Genomic DNA, 16826 nt, shown 5'->3' with positions numbered 1-16826 from the left:
TTCGAGGCCAGCCTGATCTACAGAGCGAGATCCAGGACAGGCACCAAAACTATACAGAGAAACCCTGTCTCGAAAAACCAAAATAAATAAATAACTAGATAGATAGATAAATAAGTAAGTAAATGAGGTGTGCAAGAATTCTGCAGATTACAAAGTACCACCCTGCACCATGCCAGATTTTTTTTTTTGAGGCAAGGTCTTGCCAGCCTCAAATCCTGATCTGCCTACCTCCACCTCCCAAGTACTACGATTGCAGGAATATACTATCACTTTGCCCTAAGTAAGACTTTAAAAATTTAGGAGGCTGTAAAGATGGCTTAGCAGTTAAAAGCATTTGCTGCTTTTACTGAGGACCTGGGCTCAGTTCCCAGGACCCACATAGTAGCTCACAACCATCTGTAACTCCAGTTCTGGGGACCCAACACCCTCTCTGAACTCTGTTGACACCAGGCACATATGTGGTATACAAACATGCATACAGGCAAAACATTCATACACATAAAAATAATTTTAAAAGTATTTATGTGTATATATGTATGTATGTATGTATGCCTGCAGGAGTCTATGTACATCATTCATGCACGTGGAAACCTGCAGAGGTCAGAAGAGGGTGTCAGCTCCCCTGGAACTTGGGTTACAGGCAGTTTTGGGTCACCTGATGTGGGTGCTGGAAACTAAACCCTGGTCCTCTTCAAGAACAGTAAGTAAGCAGCCTCACACACTGAACCGTAACTCCAGTCCAGAGTTTTTGTTTTGAATTGGTTTTTGTTGTTGTTTTTTTGGGGGGGGCATCAGTTTTTTGAGGCAAGGTTTCGATATATAGCTTTGTCTGGTCTGGAACTTGCTATGTAGATCAGACTGGCCTCAAACTCATGGAGATCCACCTGCCTCTGGGTCCTGAGTGCTGGTATCAACCCAACTTGACTTTTAATTTAAACCTGTTATAGACCACACAGAAAGAACCCTCCAGTCAAGGCAAAAGCCTCATAGAAGTGAACACCCACACTGAGCTCCACTTTTGTATGGGTCTGGGGATGCCAGCAGGAGCAAGATGAGTCCCTGTCACTAAAGTAACAGCCACCAGCGTCATCTCACGTGTGGGTGATGGCAGGAAGAGGTAAAAAGATTGTGGGGTTCTGAGGCAAGGACACTAGGTTCAAACCAAAGCTCCACCATCAACATGCTCTGTCACATCCCCACCCTCCTTATCTGTAGAGTGGGGATGGCATGTGTCAACCTCAGTGCCAAAGTGTCACATGCAATGTCACCACGCCCCAGCAGCAGCCTCCTGAGGAAGGCAGGGCTACCTCCCGTTTACAGATGAAGCAGAAGCAGGAAATTTGTCCAAGCTTCTTCAGCTAGTAAGGCTACCTCAGCCTCGCCCTGCTGCTGGTCATTTCCATGATGGGCTCTGTAATAATTCCAGCAAAGATGGACAAGTCTCAATGCTGTACTCACATTCTCTTAGTAAACTTCACACTCACCTATGGAGAGGGCACAAATAACCACTTTTTCTAACTTTAGGGACTGAAATCAACTGTGAGGTAGTTTATCCTCACAGCAGGAAGGAATGTAATTGCTTGTGTGACTTATCCAGTCCCTTGCCCATTATACTGTCCTGCCTCTTTCCCAGCGAAGCCAAGCAGGCATCCTTATCCTGCCTGACAGATGAGGACACAGAGGTCTAGTAAGAAGTGCTGTTTGCCTACAGTAGCCCTGCGAGTCAGCTAAGAAGACTTAACCTCGGCTCCTATCTTTGTGTTTCTTTAGATTTATTTGAGGGGGGGGGGGTGAGAGCGCATGCAAGTGCACCTTTGGAGGCCAGAAGAGAATGCCAGATCCTCTGAAGCTGGAGTCACAGAAGGTTATAAGCCACTGGAAATGGGTGCTAGGAACTGAATTCTGATCCTCTGTAAGACGAGCATACACTCTCAACCACAAAGGCATATCCAGCAGATACCAGTTTGTTTTACAGTGCTGGGGACCCACACCAGGGCCTTGTGTATAGAAACAGGGGCTCTATCACTGAGTTGCACCCCTACCCCCACATTCCTGGTTTTAAATACAGTGTTATTTTCTCCGCTCATAACTGCTGAGTCCTGATTATCTGAACATGTATGTTTGGAAGCCCTATAGCCAATCAATCCCATAGGAGTGTGAGAGCCCCCACTACACCAGGCTAGGCCTAGGAAGCAGAGAGTCCTGGGGAGAAATGCTACAAGATGCTGTCTAGGGAGACAGCAGCTGAGCTGGGGACCCACGAGTCTCCTGCTTTGGAAACCTCCATCTTCATCTCCCTAAGTTGTTGGCTCAGAGCTGGGAGCTGGGTACCCACTCACTAACGCAGCTGTCTGCTACGATTTCTGCTGAAAAAACAAAAAACGCCATCATGTGGGCCTACGTGCTAATTACCAATAATGACATAATAACCATTGTGGGCCCAACAGCCAAACAGCCCCAACTAGAAATTCTGCATAGCTCAGACTTAGGAACAAAAGACTTGGACACTCCAACTGAAACTGATGTCCTGGCAGAAAATATCAGAAGCAAAAGGGCCTCAGAGTTGATCCAGCCAAAGTATTATCTGGCAAATGGACAGGGGAATGAGGACTCATTTTCCCTGGGGTCATGAACACTCTCGTTTGGTCATTTACTGAGAATCTACTACACACCCAACACATTTGAAACCTACAGAGAGAGAAGGCTTCGTTTACTCATCAATACACTCAGACAGTTTTTAAACACCCACTATGTGCCATACATGCTGTTCTACATACAAAGTATGAATCACTGAGTAAGCAAAAGGCACCACCATCGCCAGGCTTACATTCCAATGAGGGGAAACAGACAATAAGTAAATAATCTGTAAAAGACAATAAATTAGAATGATCAGTGACATAGAGAAGGTAAGGAAGGAGGTGAACTGGTGTCAAAGTTCAGAGAAGGAACAGTGCTTAGGTGGGGGGGGGGGGTGCATGCCTTTAATCCCAGCACTCAGGAGGCAGAGGCAGGTGGATGTCTGTGAATTGGAAGCCAGCCTGGTCTACAGAGCAAGTTCTAGGACAGCCAGGGCTATATAGAAAGATCCTGTATTAAAAAAAAAAAAAAAAGATTTGTTTAAATTATGTGTAATTGATGGTGGGGTGGTTTGTGCATGTGGGTGCAATGAATCCCCTGGAGCTGGAGCTAAGGCAGTTTTAAATCACTTGATATGAGTGCTGGGAACTGAATTTGGGTCCTCTACAAGAGCAGTACACACTCTTAACTGCTGAGCGGTCTCCCCTGCCCCACTATCTCAATTTTAAGTAAGATAATCAGGAAAAGCCTTATTAAGAAGAAGACACTGAAACAAAACTTTAAGATGAGACAGTAAGACAAAGGGGTATTATAGCTATAGAAGGCTGCACGTTCCAGAACTATCCAGTGCAAAGGCCCCAGGGTGAAGTACGCCTGAGAGTATAAGCCCCGTCATTAAGAGCTGGGGAAGAGGGCAGGCACAGACTAGTGGGCACCGTGGGCTTCAGCTCTCTTAAGCTTGCACCGAGGATGGAGGTAATGGCTTTGCCGTCTGACTCTGCTTGCTCCTCCTTCCTCTGTCTGTCTCTGGAAATCCCAAATGTGAGCTGGGTAAACAATGAATGGACAAATGCCACCAAGGGGTGCCCCCTGAACTCTGAACTGTTCTCTGACTAGCCTTTTCTCCTCCTGGCATCCACGAGCTATCGGACAGCCACAGCAGTCATCTCTGTGTGTCAGCGTGGATTGACCACTTCACACGGATCATGCAGCGTGGCATCCAACTCATCCGTGGGAAGGCGCTAACCTGCTTCACCCTTGATAACAGGGAAAGCTGAGACCCACTGAGGTCAAGCAACGGCTGGAGGCCCCATGCCAGTGAGTGGTGGGGCTGGGGTGGGTTGGTTGGTTGGTTTTGAGACAGAGTTTCCCAGCTCTGGCTGTCCTAGAACTCACTCTGTAGACCAGGCTGGCCTTGAACTCAGAGACCCACCTCCTTCTACCTCCCGAGTACATGGATTAAAGGTGTGCACCACCACTCCCCAGCTGGGATTTTTTTTTAATTTATTTAATTTATTTTATTTAATTTAATTTATTTTTTTTAATTTATTCTTACTCTATGTGTAAGTGTTTTGGATGGATAGAAGGATGGGTGGATGGATGGATGGATGGATAGGTGGATATGGTACCATACGTGACCACATCCGTAATTGGTACCCACAGAGGTCAGAAGAAGGCATTGGATCCCCTGGAGCTAGAGTTATATAGGGTTGTGAATCACCATATGGGTGCTGAGAATCTTGAACCCAGGTTGTCTGCAAGAGCAATAAGAGCTCTTAACCACTCAGCCATCTCTCCAGGCCTGAGGCTGGGATTTAAACAGGGTCTCCTGTAGCTCAGGCTGGCCTCAAACTCACTATGTAACTGAAGTTAACCTTGAACTTCTGATCCCCCTGCCTCCACCTCCAGAGTGCTGGGATCACAGGCTTGTGCCACTATGCCCAATTGAGCTCATGTGATGCTGGAGGGGCTGGGAATGCTGGGAATCCAACCCAAGTCCTCATGCATGCTAGGCAAGCACCCTACCAACTGAGCTACCCCCCTACCCCCCCAGGTATCTACTTCTAAACCTACCATGTATCAGGGGCCTACGATCACTCCATACCCTCCTTTCATAAATCAAAACAGAGGCAGAGAACCTAGTGACCCCTAAAGCCTGCAGAGGAAGAGCTGGAAAAGCCGATGCGGCTCGCACCCTGCTGCACTTGGGGTTGCGGGCCAGGGGTTCTCTTGGAAGCCTTTCTGGCCTCTGCAGAAGTCTGTGTCATCCTTACTCCCAAAGGTCGGTTCCAAGGAACTCACCATAGTCCATCTCTGTCCCCTTGGCCTAGACCTCAGCAGAGCAGGACCCTCTCTCCTATCTGCCACTGTGCACAGTGGCACCTAATCAGGGGAGGCTGCAGAAGGGAAACTGTCGTGGGGGAAGCTATGATATCCCAGCCAACCGAGAGAGAGGGCTAAGATGCTGAGCCTCTGGCTTCAAAACTGGCTCATCAGGTTTCGTTTATTCAATAAGAAACCTAGCAGACAGGCACGGTGGCACGTGCCTGTAATCTCAGCACTCAGGAGTTTAAGGCAAGAGTAGGAGAATTCAAGGATAGCCTGGACTATGCAGAGAGTACCAAACCAGCCTAGAATATATGTCTAGACCCTGTCTCAAAATTCTAAAAGAGGGACTAGAGAGGTGGCTCAATGGTTAAGAGCATTTGCTGTCCAGTCATGAGGATCTGAGTTCATATCCAGCACCTACATGATAAGGTGAGCATGGTCTGAGTACTCCTATAACTTCAGTACTATTGCGATATGGGACAGAGACAGGAGGATCACTGGGGCTTGCTGGTTTCCAGCCTAGATGAACAATGAGAGCTTTGCACTCAGAGAGAGACCCTGCTTCAAAGGTATAAGATAGAGAGTTATATAGGATACCTGACATCCTCCTCTGGCCTTCACACACACATACAGGCATGCACTTCTACCACATACATATACAACACATACACACCAGATACACACACAGCAAATCCAAAAAGGAACATAATAAACTTCAGATGGGATAGGGTAGAAGTTTAACAGGTAGAAGTTTGTGATCCTAGAACTCAAGAGGCTGAGGCAGGAGGATTGCTATGAGCTGAAGAGAAGCCTGGGCTACAGAGTCAGACTATGTCCCAAATAGACAAAGCAGCAGTCGCAATAGCAATGACAGCAGGGACCCATTCTCAAGGGGTTACTGGTGCTTCCTCTTCACTATTAGCCTCCCTCACAGCAAGATTAGCCCTGTTTCACAGCAGAGGAAACTGAGGCTCAAGGGGAAAGCCAGAGCCAGAGCAGGGAGTCCAGAGAGTTACAGCCCCTGCGGGAATGCTGACTCCCATACCATCTGACGATCCAGGGCTGCACTAGCCATGGCCTTCAGAGACACTGACTTTCTCACCTAACTCCCATCTCCATGCCAGAAGAAATGGTCATCAACTTCTAGGGGGGAAAAAAAGAAAGCTACTAATTTCCTAAATATTTGTCCATGTTTCCGGACTACTGCTGGCTTTGGCCTCCAACCAGAGAGGGTCATCTAGGGTAAGGAACAGAGGGTGCCCAGGCTTCAGGACTAAGAGTCCTTGGGCCTGAGGCCAAGGCAGGGTCAAGGAGCAGGAGGGGAGCCATCTTGGCAGAAGGCCAGGACCCCCCTGGAGACTCAAACTTGTTTCTTACTCCTTTCCTTCCTTTGTGGCCAGCGTGGCTGCCAGGACAGGCAGGGGAAGCCACGGGTGGGGACAAGGAGGTGGAGAGCTTTCGTGACTATTTCATTAGAGCTCTTGCGTGTGGTTGCACAGTGTAGACACTGGACCAGTTTTCAGGGATCACCCACTGGGGCCTCTGACCCGCTCTCTGAGGAAGGCCAGCACGTCCCCATTTCCCTGGGGTGGAAACTAAGATACAGAGCGGGGCCACAGTGCCTGAAGCCCACAGAGCTTGTCAATGACAGGGCTGGCAGAGAACCCAAACTGTTAGTCTAAAGGGAGCCACTGAGGGTGGGGATCGGAAAGGGGAGAGGCAGAGAAATGAAAGAACAGGGTAAAAAAGGCCCAAGCTATCTCAGGAAGCGGGGGTTCAGGAAGGCCTGAGGAGTCAGAAGTCAGCCCCCAAACTCCACACAGTGTGACCCCACTTGCCTTCCCAGCTTCACCTCCCATCTCTACCTCCCCCTTTCTTTCTGCCCCAGCCACACCACAGTGTTCATCCACCATGAGCACATGACATAGGCTGAAGCCTTTTACACGTGCTGTACACAGGACCCACAAGGTTGTTCCCTCCACCGCCCGCCTAAAGAGCTCACATCATCTAGCTCTTCATTCTTCCCTCTGAGTCCTAGGAGTCGCCCTGATGCTCTGGGCTCACTGTGCACCCGAGGGACAGGAACTCGTGGGAGTCATCTCTGCCCCTAGACTCGAACCCAAGCCCATGCTCCATAGAGATTCATTGTCTCTAGTCTTTCACCACTGACTCTGGGAGACATGCAAAACAGGTTTTTATGTGTTTGCCCTCAAGGAAAAGGAGGGTAAGGGAGAGGCTGACACGGACAGGCCTAGAGCCCAGGGTTTCTCAGTACCACACAGACTGTGTCAGGCACCGACACTAAGAGCGCATATCCCTGCCAGACCCACCAGAATCACACAAAGGAATCCCCAAGACAGGAGGATAAGTCCTGGGGGCCAGAAACTGAGCCTCGATTCCAGCTCAGACACGACGTCCAAGAGGGAAGGTGCTGAGACACAGCTAAGTGGCTCCCTTCCCTACCCCTGCTCTGTCTCCCCTGCTCAGGTGCACCCCTCAGCCAAAGTATCCCCTGGATCCAAATCACCCCAGGCCCCAAGGCCTCTCTCACCTCAGTCCTCGCTTGCCTGTCCATGCAGTCCATCATTATGCCCCCCTGACCCTGCCTCCTACACAGATCTGACATCTCCCGCTGCTGCGTGGCACAGTTCCCAGACCAATATCACAACATTCCTCCCCTAAACAGATGGCCCTGCCTCTGCTCTCCCTGTGTAACATCCAATGACTCCCACTGCCCTGGGGTCAGGTCTCCAATTCTCCCGAGCCTGTCTTGGGAGGGGCATTTCCCCAGGTGCTGGTACCGTTCCACATCTTGGCACGCACAGTTCCTCCCGTAGGATAGCCTTTCTTTCTCCTAGCCTCTGCCTAAGATCACCTATTCACACTTCGGCGTCAGTCAAAGTTGGATGCAGTACTTTCAGGGCCCTTCAGCCCAATTAGACCTGAGCTTCCCCAGAGGCAGAGGAAAGGGTCCACACAGAGTCCCTCTAGCCCCACACCAGCATAGGGCCTGGCACAGACTGGGCACCAGAAAAAGCAGGTGGCTAAGAAATGGAGGCGCATTCTTACCTCTCTGAAGCCACCCCCCCCTTCCCCCTCCATGTACCTTTTGGAACCTGTCCAACCAGATTGCTATCCACCTGCTCCCAGCAGTACCCTCCCAGACCTGATTTCTACTGTCCCAAGAGGGACATCTTTACATTCTCAGAACGATGCCCATAATCATCATTATAGTAATAACAACCATTACCACCATTTATTGGGTGCTCAGTGTGTGCCTGGTTATTTCATCCTCACAAGAACCCTAGGAGGGAAGGAGTTGTTTTATTGTCCTCATTTAACAGATAGGGAAACTGAGGCTCCAAGAAGCTATCTTGCCTAAGGGCACACAACTAGTAAGCACTCGGGGCTGGGTTCACAGCCAGGTCTGTCTGACCTATGGCCACTGTGCTGCCCAGCAGCCTCCTGCTTTCTATAATCTCACCTCTCGGAACTTAGCGCAGCAGCTCCGCTCCCACCAGCCTGGAGCAGGGCACCAGAGGTGGACAGAGAGGACACTGACACAGTACTGCTTTTTTAGGGGAGATGACATGGCTCAGGAGTTATGAGCACTGGCTGCTCTTTCAGAGCTCCTGGGTGTGATTCCCAGCACCCACGTGGGAGCTAACAACAGTCTGTAACTCCAGTTCCAGAGGATCTGACATGCCCTTCTGGCCTCCGAGGGCAGCAGGCACACATGGTATGCACAGACATACATGCAGACAAAACACTAATACGCATAAAATAAAAATCAATATTTTGTGTAGAAAAAAAGGTCACTGGGAGGAAGGTCACTGGGAGGAAGACAAGAGGTCATGTGCCTGGAAGAGTAGACAGGGCCAGTGGAAGAGATGGCTCAGTGGTTAAGGCACTTGCCCAAGGACCTGAGTTCAATTCACAGGGAAGGGAGCCAATTCCCAAAACTAGTCCTCTGACTTCCCCACGTGTGCTGTGACACAGAAGCATCCTGACTCCCTCATCCACACACATACACATGTTCTCTCTCTTTCTCTCTCTCTCTCTCACACACACACACACACACACACACAAATAATAATAATAATAATAAAAATAATAATAATGATAATAATACAACTTAAAATTTAGAAATAAATTTTAAAAATAAGTTAAAATGAAAGGATTAAAATAAAGCAGCAAAAAAAATGGAATATGGAAAACAAGATAATTGGCAGTGATACATATGACTTGAACTTCTCAGGACACCTATACTTAGGGGGACAAAATTCTCCAGGATCCTTTGTTGTGGACTATTACTTTAAGATTTATTTATTTTATTTATGAGTGCTCTATCAGCATGTACACCTTTATGCCTGAAAAGGGCATCAGATCTTACTACAGGTGGTTGTGAGCCACAATGTGGTTGCTGGGAATTGAACTCAGGACCTTTGGAAGAGCAGCCAGTGCTCTTAACCTCTGAGCCATCTCTCCAGCCCGGACTATTACTTTAACTAGGCAAAGATGTGTTACATTTGTCTGTGTTGTGCAATATTACTTTAACTATGTAAAGGTACATTTGTTTATGCTGCATTTGTTTAATTATGTAAAGATGTGTTGCTTTGCCTGCCTAAGGCACCTGACTGGTCTAATAACAAACTGAACAGCCAATAGCTAGACAGAAGAGGGATGGGTGGGGCTGGTGGGCAGAGAGGATAAGTAGGAGGAGGAATCTAGACTCAAGAGGTGAGAGAGAGAGAGAGAGAAAGAGTGAGAAAGAGCAGGAGATGCCAGCCTGCCAGCCACAGAGTAGGACATACAGAATGAAAGAAAGGTAAAAAGCCCTGAGGCAAAATGTAAATGAAGAGAAACAGGTTAATTTAAGTTATAAGAGCTAGTGGGACAAACATAAGACAAGGCCAAGCATTCATAATTAATAATAAATCTCCATGTCATGATTTGGGAGCTGGTTGGTAGCCCAAAAGAAAGACTGCTACAAGCCGGGCGGTGGTGGCACACGCCTTTAATCCCAGCACTCGGCAGGCAGAGACAGGCGGATCTCTGTGAGTTCAAGGCCAGCCTGGGCTACCAAGTGAGTTCCAGGAAAGGCGCAAAGCTACACAGAGAAACCCTGTCTCGAAAAACCAAAAAAAAAAAAAAAAAAAACAAAGAAAGAATGCTACAGCCCTTCCCCCAGCTAAAGCCACGTGAGCAATAATGCTAATGCTTATCTACCTGTCTATTCGAGTCAACTCTCCGAGGGAAGAGTCATTTATTAACCCTGTTTCACAGGCCAGGCCAACAAGGCTAAGAAGGGCCACGGAGTCAGGTCACACAGTCAATCACACCAGGCAGAGCCCAGTCCGCATTCCAGTGCAGGGGCACTTAGGGACTCCTGAACCCTGGATTCCAGTCCAGCTAATAAGAGTTAAAATTAGGCGTAAGGAGCCAAAAGGATGAACACTTCTTCCAGAAGGAGCCTAGGCTGAGGAAGCCAAATATTACTGATCAGCCTCATGCTGGGCTGCTTCTAGATGCTCCTTCTCACACCCACTGGGGGAAAGTCTTGTGATATGTATGTCACAGATGAGGTCACAAGATCCAGTTACTACTTGCCCAAGGGTATGCCACTAGGAAAATGACAATAACTTGGAATCCCTCCTCACCTCTCCCACCTTCAGGCCAAACCTTCCCAACTGCCCCTTGGGAAGTTTCCCATCAGAGGAAAGCTAAAGGCTTTGCCAGGCCCACCCTCCCAGGAGGTCCAGTTACTTTTCACAGCCGCTAAAGAATTCACAATTTTGCCGGATGAGATAAGGGTCTCACATTCTCTGAGCCTCAAAGATAGTGGACATTTTGTATCCATCTTACATTTTCTGAGCCTCAAAGATAGTGGATATTTTGTATCCACTAACTGTTCATTCAGTCCAACACAGAGCACATGGCTGGGTACCTAGTAGAGCCTCAACAAACGTCTTCCTTCATTCTTTCAGAAATGTCAACTGAGCACCTACTACATGCCATTCTGTCCTTGGTGCTAGAGACATAGCCGTGGAACAAATGAACAAAGCCCCTGCCCTGGTGGGGCCTGTGTATAGGAGCAAATACACATATCTAGAAAGTATCAATATTCTCCTTTTGCAGACGTGAAACAGTGGTACAAAGAGCCACCCATTTGTAAGTGGCAGAGTAAGGATTCTATTCCAAGCCGTCTGCCCTAAAGTCCTCTGGGTCTTTGTCAGGACACCCCCAAATCACTACCCATTATGTCAAATATCAAGAAAGAAATGACTCACTATCTTAACTCCAGAGAGTACCTTCTCTCAGCACTCCTGCCCTGACCTCTTGTGCCTCCCGGTGACCCCAGAGCCACATGCATGCATCAGAATGGCACAGAACGGCCGGTTATGTCAAAGCAGTACTTACCCAGAAGTAGCCGTTGTGGTCACACAGCCAGTCAGGGAGAGACGGTGGAGCCATCGTCACAGTGGCACATGGAAACAAAAGACAGAGGTGAGACACAGCACAAATAACAAACTCTGGGGTCCTGATCAGCTAGACCTGGGCCAGTGGGGAACCTGCTCCCCCACCCGGTGTGCCTCTGGCACTCTGATGACCAGATACTATCCAGGAAGCTATCATCTGGGCCCAGTCTCCTATGGACATCCATAGCATCACCAGGTGCCAGGTACTGGGAATGCAGTGTGAAGTCAGACAGGGCCTTAACCTTATGAACCTACAGTGCAGCGTGGAGGTGTAAATTCACTAAATTACTGCTGTGATGCATGCATCAAGGAGACCGTAAGTACCTGGGTCAAATCCTGCCTCTACCATTTACAGCTCTACCACTGGAGTCATTCGGGGGATTTCCTAACTTCTCCATGCCTCCTTTACTTACCTGAAACATACAGAGTAGCATCCGGATCCACCACTTAGGGCTAGGCAGGAGTCTAAGAGTTCACATTTGAAAACCTTTTTGAACAATGCTTGGCATACAATTTGTTCATAACCTGTAGCTACTATGACTACAAAGGGCTGTAGACAGGGGCTTTGGAGGGACCTTCTGTGGGTGAGGCCACCATCTTCCCATCAGTAATGCTGCTGTTGGGACCGAGGGAGATAATAAGTGAAGTCTGGGCACAATGCCTGGGTGCTTCAATGGCTCTGTAAGCACTGCTGTTGACCTTAGGGTGTTCTCCAGCACGTCCCCACCATGAGAAGTTCATCAGGGCTATGGCAAGTGCCCCTCCCCACAAACACACCCGGTACTGCAGCTTTGGACTGAAAAATGACCAGCCACCATATTCTCCCAATTCTACAGACGTTCCAGCTTGCTCTTCACAGTCACCCAGAACACTGTGATGGTGAAATTGTTACTGTTCCCATTTTACAGACAAGGACAGAGGGTGAAGGAACCCCCTGTGTGTCCTTGGTGGCATCATTTGGGTCTCCAAGTCTACTGAAGTGAGTAAAGCTCATGCTCATGTGGATTATGTTGTCTAGATTTCCCTCATTTCTCCCACTTGGTCTCAGCAGTGCTAGCTGCACAGTCCAGACAAGCCTTTGACCTCTTTCCTCTGAAACTGTCATTGTCAAAAGCCAGCTTTCGGACACAAGCTGCTCCTGAACCACCTCTCCAGGCTCAGTCATTGGCACCATGACCCCTGGTCTATCCCTACAGCTGACCTCAGCCACTAATCTATAGGTCGAGGGATGTCTACATTCACTCGAATCCACATGTTACAGATGAGGAAACTGAGGCCCCAGATGGACCCAAGATTACTTTCCAATGTCCAGCTCTTGCACCAGACAGTCTGAATAAACCCCAGCGGGCCCTGCGATGTACATATCCCCTATCTTTCTCCAACCTGTTTCCAGATCCCCAGCTTAAACATCCCAGAGCTCAGAGCTCGATCCAGAAGTCATTAGGCACTTCTATAGGTTAGGACTGAGGAATGAAGTACCTCAGTGGGGACGGAGTGCTGTGAAATGAAGGTTTCCTGTCTTAGGGAAGATGGGGCTTTGGAGTCGGCTCTAAGTCCAGATCCCAAGCTGGCCACTTGATAGCTGTGTGGCTTTGGTCAAGGCAGTTTGCCCCCATTAACTCCTATGAAACAAGGGTGATGCTTCATGAGGTGCTAAGGATTAAGTGAGTTAACGCTACACACAACATTAGAACAGTAAATAGGCAATGGCCCTAACTAATTACAGAACAAGGCCAAAAACAGGGTCTGTGGGCTCACTATACACAACCTCAGTCTAACCCCATTCTATCTCCTCACACAGTTATGAGTCTAAGTTCTAAGCCAGTTCATGAGGCATGATCATTTTCTACTGTCAAAAGTCATCAATACAGGGCTACAGAGATGACTCAGTGGTTAAGAGCACTGACTGCTCTTTCAGAGGACCAGGGGACCCAGGTTCAATTGCCAGCACCCACATGGCAGCTGACAACTGTCTGTAACTCCAAGATCTGACACCTTCACATAGACATATATGCAGGTAAAAGCACCAATGCAAATAAAATAAAAATAAATAAAATTTTATATATATATATATATATATATATATATATATATATATATAAAGTCACCAATACAGGAATGCTAGAACACATAGAGACCATAGGCTCATTTCCCTCTCCATAGTATAGAGGGAAACTGAGATCCAGGAGGAAAAGTACCTGGTCCACAGACTACGAAAGGATGGAATCCTGCCCTATGATAAACTGTAGGCCCTGGGGAAAATTCTGAGCACACACACACAAGCACATGCACTCACATACACACACACCAACCTGTCATACGAACCCAATCAGCAAACCCAACAGATCTAGCCACTACAGCCTTAGCAATAAGGCCTTTGTGAATGTCCTATCCAGTCCTGTTGCTAGGAAACCTGGATGGCACATAGTAGGTGCTCAGGAGGCTTAGGAAACAACCAAATGAGGTTTTCTGTCTTCAGTCTGAGGGTCCTTGCTAGGCCTCTCTCTTTATATTTTCTCTCCTGACCCCCACCCAAGCCTCTGTCTCACCCTGTACCCGGGTCCTCTCAGCTGGGCCTAGCTCCAGCTCACAGAGTGCTGGGCCTGCTCCGAGTCAGCATCTTCCCAGCCAGCCTGGGATATTCCTACCCAGCCAGCCAGGCTCCTGGCCAGGGTCCACTGCGGAGCCAGCGCTGGCTCTGCCAGAGCCTCATCCCCACCGGCCTATAGGTGGGGCAACCTGGTAGACCTAGGAGCGTCTGTGGGCACCCAGGGCCTATAGAGGGAAGTCAGCCTGGTCCAGACAGTGCAGGGACATGTTGATCAGGAGACTGGCCGGGTGTGGGGTGCCACCCACACATCCAGCCACTCCACCCAAGCCCCATGTTGCTGGGACCTAGCAGGCGCTGACTAAATCTCCTGTATACACAGGGAAACCTCAGGTTCCACCCCCCCCACACCCCCGACCTTCACTCCATTCCCTTCTTAAAACATCCCACACTGGTGTGTTCTCATACCAGCCACCAGTCCGGCCCCTGCATACTTTTTGATTCATCTGATGCCTGCAAGGGCCAGATTATTGGCTAAAGGGGCTGGGAGAGGGCAAGTGACTTAGGCAAGGTCACACAGTAACAGCTGGCCCGGGACTCAAACCTAGTTCTTCTGCGTGTAAAATCTGTGTGGTTCTGACAGTACCCTCCCTCTCTGTTCCCTACAGTGTCTGGTTCCCTTTCTTTCCAGACCTTACACCTCCTTCTGCAATCTCCCTCCCCCATTCCCACCTCACAACTTGCTCTAACACCTTGTTTCTGTGCACCCAGCAGCAGCAGGGACCAGAGGCTGCCACTGAAAGCTATTTCTGGGGTCTGTCTCTGACTTAAGAGGGTCTTGATGGCAAGAAGTAACCCCAACAGGTGCTCCTTAAACATAATGTCTGTTGTTTCTACTTCTCTTCCTCCTCCATCTTCTTCCCCAAGCAAGTCTGGCCTCCCTTCCCCACCCCAGCCTCCTGCCAGCATCGACCTCCAGGCCCGTGCCCGGGTGTGGACGTGGAGACGAGAACTTACTGAAGTGGTGGGAGAGAAGAGGTTCTGCGCCAGTGCTCTGGCCTCTCCCTCTCCCCTTCAATAGCTGAGGACCCGACCCTGACTTGGCACCAAGCAGCCATCCCTGGAACTCCCCGCTGCCCTAAAGCCCACCCCGACCAGCCATTCTCCCCAAGCCTCTACGTTTGGGAGAAGGCTCCAGGGGAATAGAAGGGGCTATCGCTTACATGCAGCCATTCCCTCCCAGGGGAATCCAAGGGCCCCGAAATAACTACACAACCCATGGGGTTTCCTCCCCTCCCTCGCCTTTCTCAGCAGATTCGGCCTAGGGTCCATCGGAACAAGTCCCCGCCTCCAGCCCGCAGGGCTGCGGGGGTCCGGTCCTCCCCAAAGAGGTGGGACCTGCAGGGAAGTGCGGCTTGAAGACAACTCTTGGGGAAGCACGGAGGGCAGACAGGGAGATATGTTAGACAGGGAACCCAGAAACGGCAGGGTAGGAGCCTGGCCCCGAGCAGACCAGGAGACCTGAGGCAGAGGAAGTCCCAGCCTGGACGCGAGTGCGTGCGTCCGGGCGGCGACCCGAGGGCCACCCTGACGAGCGGAGCCAGGGTCGCACCTCGCAGGTGCCGGGGTCCAGAAACTCAGTCGGTTACGTAAGGACCCGAGCGGGGTTCCCAGGGTCCCCCTCCCACCGTCCTCTAGGCCGCCAGGAGCCCGCGGGGAGCGCAGGGCGGGGCTGGCCGGCCGGCCTGGGGCTGCGCCACGGCGCAGAGACCCGCTGCGGACACCCACGACGGGACTCCGGTTCCGGAGCGAGCTCCTGCACGCCGTCTCCCGAGCTCGGCGCACCCTCAACTTTGAGACTCCAGAACCCCTGGGGACCTCAAGTTCGGAGCGCGCAGCCCAGGACCTCCAGCACTCACGCCGGGGATTCCGTGACCCTCGGCTGGCCGCTCCCGGGATGGCCCGGGCCCTCGGGAGCCGGCTACTGGGTCCTGAACCTTGTCCCTCCCAGGCACCGGGGGCCACCCCCTAAGGCGGTCCAGACTCACCTGGGCTGCACAGGGCAGAGACCTGGCAGGGACCTGGCCAGGCCGGGCCGGGCCGCGTCCTCGCTCTCCGCGACTCTCTCCCTTTAAGAGGTTCCTGCCACTTTGCCCCGCCGGGGGCCTCCACCTGCACTGACAGGGCAACTCTGATGCGAGGCCCCGCCCTCCCCTCGGGAGGTCCTCTAATTGGTGCAGACAACTGCCAATCTTTGGGGCGGCGGGCAGGACCCAGCACAACAGCCCGACTGTCGCAACCGGGAAGGGGCGGGGGCTGCAGGTGCGGCCAGCCTGGGACGCCCAGCCTAGGGCAGCTCCTGATAGACGCCCAGCGCTCAGGGGAGGGGAAGCATGGAGTCCCTGGATTGGCCGCTGTGGCCGCTGACGTCATGCGGCAAAAGTATAAAGCCATTTGCCACGTGGTGCTGACCCTAAGGCGTTAGGTTGGACTGGAGGTAGTTCTCAGGGAGTTGGGGAAGTGACCTTGACGTAGACTTACCTGGATCACCTGTCTCACTACTCCGTTCTGCGTGACCTTGAGCAAGTCACTTCTCTGAGTCTGAGTTTCCTCAACTAGAAATCCTCTGCTGTTTTCTTGAGAACGAGTGATATTTGTTAAATACCAATCGCAAGCCTGGGGGCCCAAGAAGGTGTTCCCTGACTGGAGTTGTGGCTTCTCTTGTGCCCACCCTGTCCCTTAGGGACTTTCCCTCCTTTCTCCTAAGGAGCTGCCCCCATCAACCCTGGAAGGGTTAAGTGGCCACTGGCCTAAGACCCCTCTTCTCCCTCATTTCAGACCTGCCCTTGCTCACATAGTGTCAAGGTCAGGAAGCTGACCGTCTCCCAGCATAG

The 16826-nt window shown here is 50.5% G+C and overlaps 1 protein-coding gene across 1 annotated transcript in view; it reads right to left on the bottom strand.

The window, feature by feature from the left end:
- Positions 1 to 16250, bottom strand: part of Epb41 (erythrocyte membrane protein band 4.1) — a 163734-nt gene extending 147484 nt beyond the window's left edge. The window contains exon 1 of the mRNA XM_052718221.1: positions 15981 to 16250. The gene's annotated coding sequence lies outside the window, so the exon portion shown is untranslated. The remainder of the gene's footprint in view (positions 1 to 15980) is intronic.
- Positions 16251 to 16826: the final 576 nt, after the last annotated feature.

This window comes from Peromyscus californicus, unplaced genomic scaffold (genome assembly GCF_007827085.1).
Source record: "Peromyscus californicus insignis strain IS unplaced genomic scaffold, ASM782708v3 Scaffold_5__1_contigs__length_169319896, whole genome shotgun sequence".
NCBI classification, from domain to species: Eukaryota; Metazoa; Chordata; class Mammalia; order Rodentia; family Cricetidae; genus Peromyscus; species Peromyscus californicus.
The sequence above is the reverse complement of the archived record's forward strand: the minus strand, read 5'-3'. Positions and strand labels throughout refer to the sequence as shown.